Consider the following 4,514-nt stretch of genomic DNA (forward strand, 5'->3'; position numbering starts at 1 on the left):
CACTGTTCGGTAATTGGGTCATATTTGGAGCTGTAGATCTCAGATTTAAGTCTATTTTATATATATGGAAAGGTAAGATATAGTCCTACAACTTTTATATGAAGTCCAAGATTTAAAAAAGGTCATTTTCAATTCCAAATTGGAGCAACAACAAATATAAACAATAAATAAAGTTATTATCATTGTTTAATCCTTATGTTAATCTTTCATCTCAAAGTTCTCATCAACTTCTTTTTTTTTTTCTTCTTCTTCTTCTACTACTGCTACTACTACTAATATAATTATTGTAGTTGTTATTATTATTGTTGTTGTAGTCACTATTGTTGTTGTTTATAATTTGTATAATTAACCTCTCTATGGTTTGACCCCTGTCTTGCCGGATTATTTATTACTTTGACACTCTTGTACTTGGAAGAACATATCAATCTTTTAGTCGTGTCATTGACATTTCTTTTAGTTATTGTCATATGTTTCTTTGTAATTAAGAGTAATTGTTTTTTCATTTAATCTTTCATGAACCTGTATATGTAGAAAGAAAACAAAGATGAAGTCATTTAAGTATCATTGTTTCATTTCTATACATATAACATAAATGAAGTTACTTGAACCTTATCTTTCATGAACCATGTAGGCTTTATTCCTAGGACTATTATATTCAAATTTATATGTGTAGAAAGAAATGAATTCACTGGAGAAATCTTGTCCCTTGGGCACGTATGGAGGCACACATTTATAATGGTGTACATTAATGATGAGCATACAAAGGTATTGGTTTGGAATGATGGTCTATAATAAGTTGTTTTTATAGGAGAGGTGGTTAAAAGTGAGCTTGAACCAATTGATTTTACCAAGTATGCATAAATTTTATAGATTGACTCAGACATATTCAAGGTTTTTTTCTTCCTAAAGTCACTTGAATGGATGTTTAAGCATGATTTTTTTAGTGTGGAATCTTTTCATAGTTGTTTGAAATCTATATACTGGAGCAAATAATTAAGAGTTTACAATGTAATACTAGTTTAACAATGGTGTGGAATATGTCTTTGGGTGGATTTTTATTAGTTTTTTTAGTCATCAAAAGGCTTTACTTTTTTAATGCTTTATTTATTAACCATGCTTTTAGAGTATAGTATCATTATATGCTGGTAATTAAATCTTTTAGAATGAATACTTTTGCAATAGTAGTAATTATCATTGTTTTCTCTATTCTTATATATTTTTTAAAATTTTCATTTGTTTTTTAGTTCAACATGGTACATATTTACCTTTTTAGTTAATGCTTGAATCACTCTTTCAACATTATATGCTTGATTTTATGTTTAAAATAGGTTATTAAACAAAACAATGAAATTTTTTGAAAGTTAGGATAAAGCTTCTCAGACCAAGAAAATATAACATTCTTTTAATGACATTTGCACCAAAGTTATTAAGATGGAAATATGAACAAATACTCATTTCTTTAAAGTTGGTTAAAGATTTATGATGATTGCCTTTAAAGAAAAGACTGGTCATGCTCATCTTGACAACTAAATAATAAATAGGATAGTTGCAAAAAGAATTGGAGGATATGAAAAAAAAAGAAGAACAAGTTAATTCCGTGTTTGTAAAGCCATGAATATCATATGTCATTTCAAATTGATTATGTTCGTGATGTGGTTACATATAGTTTAATGGAATAATAAAAGCAGGATCTTTATGTCACCATATTGTATTTATAATATATTAGTAATGAAATGCATACTAATATAATTAAAAGTTAGGAAATTAAAACATATCCTTTTTGTTACCATGTAACCCAAAAAAAGTTGTGTCCTCCTAAACAATTTCTCTATATTGGTATAAGTGTAGTAAATAGATAAAAATAAGAATAATAATAGAAAAAGAAATGTAACCATTCTTATACTCAATTCTTTAATTTAAAATGAAGCAATATAAATATAATATTTTGGATAAAGAGTGTTATATTTTTTAAAATAAAAGTGTAAAGTAATGGAATGTGTAAACCCAATTAGGCATAGAATATGTAAAACTTAAAGGCCTATAAAAATATAAATAATAGAAATTCTTGGACCAAGAATATAGTGTATAATTTAACCTTTTCAATTTTTTCTCCACGTATAAACACAAGTTAGCCTATTTCAAAAACAATTATTCAATTATATAACTCATTCATGGTACTTCAATTCAAATTCTCATTGATAATTTTATTTTTATAAAGATTCATATATATATATATATATATATGTGTGTGTGTGTGTATTAAAATTATTTCCAACATAACTCCACTAATCACTAAACACCAGTTCCATCTAACAGAAAGAATTAGAATTAATATTTACAATGACGAGAATGAGAATGTCTAATCTTGATGTTTTGTGTATATTACATATATGAAAAAAAAACTCACCAAACTTACAATACACCTATTGATTATGGACTAAAATAAAAATTCATCATATACCATAAAACTTCATCATACATCTAGAGCATAGGCATTATTATGACACTATAAAATATATTATTGAAGAAATAAAGATTATAGCTATAAAAGTATGGATTTATCAGATCTTTATGGCTTTTAATGACATTTTTTTGACTCGCAACGTTGGAGAAAATGATGATGAAAGGTTGGGCTATCATCATCGACGTTGCTGTAGGGGTATGGGATCTTGCTAGTGTTCTTTGGTCGGAGCTGCTATTATTGGCTAGAGTTGAACTAATGAGGAAGTTGGTCGTTGTTAATTGGAGGAGAAAATGGACAATAGCTTTTGTCTTAGTGGTTTGTTGTCAATTTTGAGTTAAAGGATAAGGAGAGAGGAGTATAGAAAGAGAGGAGAGGAAACGAGAGATAGAGAGAGGATAAGGGTTATGAAATTAGGGATTCTATTATATTATTGATTTGACTTATTTTCTAATAGAATTGTTGATGGTATTTTATTAGTAAAAGTAACATGTCATTAATTATTGATATAATTATTGAAGGTAAATTGAATATTTAATAATTTTTACAGTCTGTTGGTAACTCCATTGGTAATTAATACTGAAATTATTTGAAAAATCCCCAAAGTTTTCCAACAACATTTTGTTCCATTAGTATTTCTGTCAGTAATTCAAATGTTCTGCAGAAAAGTTTTGTGAATTTTTTTCCAACTTTTTGAAACTCTTTGAGAGACTAAGTTCTTTTGTAATTCTGTTGATATTTCACATGTTATCGATATATCTATTGGTATAAAACAATAAAAATATCCAATATTTGTTTTTAACTCTTTAGAACTCTCCAAAAGACTAAGTTAATCAGTAATTCCATTGGTATTTCACATTTCATCGGTATTTCTATTGGTATAAAACAATTATTTCCCCTAATACTTTTGTATTCTCTATCTATCTAACCTGCAAACACAGTAAAATTACAATACAATAGCATTAATTTTATTTAATAATAACATAGTAAAATCAATAGCTTTTCAGTAATGAAGTTTGTTTTAATGTTTCGATAGGTTTTTGGAGCTTAAATGAATTAATTTAGAAAATTCAACGTCGGAATTCAGAATAAAGAATTGAAGAGACATTTAGTTGAAGATTGAAACAAATCTTGGTTCAAATAAGTGCTCTAAATTTGTCTCAAAAATCAATTCTATTCCAATTCTAGAAAAGAATATCATATGATCTATTTTAAGGTCAAACTTGCCTTATGTTGTGTGCAAACTTCAACCATTAAACACTCAAGGTTTTAATGTCAATCTTAGCCCAAATAATATGTATATTTGTATACTTATTTGATGCTTAAATACAGTCCCAAATCAACCTTCAAATCAGCCGAAACACAATCCATGATCTTACATGTCCACACAACAACAATTGATTTATTTTGGGTAATCCATTGATCCAAGAAGGCAAGCACATGGATGGAAAGCTAGAGGGGATATTTTTACATTATTTTGGGTCAAAAAGAAGAAAGAGATAACTCATAAATGAGGAAGAAAAGCGTGCACCAAAGTGGTTGTAAAGCTGTCATGATTAGAACTCTCCAAAAGACTAAGTTAATCAGTAATTCCATTGGTATTTCACATTTCATCGGTATTTCTATTGGTATAAAACAATTATTTCCCCTAATACTTTTGTATTCTCTATCTATCTAACCTGCAAACACAGTAAAATTACAATACAATAGCATTAATTTTATTTAATAATAACATAGTAAAATAAAAACAATAAATATTCCAATAATGTTAATAATTTTTCGTTATAAAGCATTAAAATATAGAAAAATCACATTAATGTCAATTTCATTACACTTTTTTCACATATAAAATGAAGTAGCTTTTCTTATAAGTTAAGGTATGATGGATACCTAAAACTAATATATAAGTGTTTTTTGGATGACATATATATTGAACTGATCTATATAAGAATTCTATATGGAAAGATCACCAATGTTTATAGAAAAGTTTGCATGATGGTTATGTAAATGATCTTTAGACTTGAAATCATTAAGTTATATTATATAGAGAATA

Source organism: Populus euphratica, unplaced genomic scaffold (genome assembly GCF_000495115.2).
Source record: "Populus euphratica unplaced genomic scaffold, PopEup_1.0 scaffold436.1, whole genome shotgun sequence".
NCBI classification, from domain to species: domain Eukaryota; kingdom Viridiplantae; phylum Streptophyta; class Magnoliopsida; order Malpighiales; family Salicaceae; genus Populus; species Populus euphratica.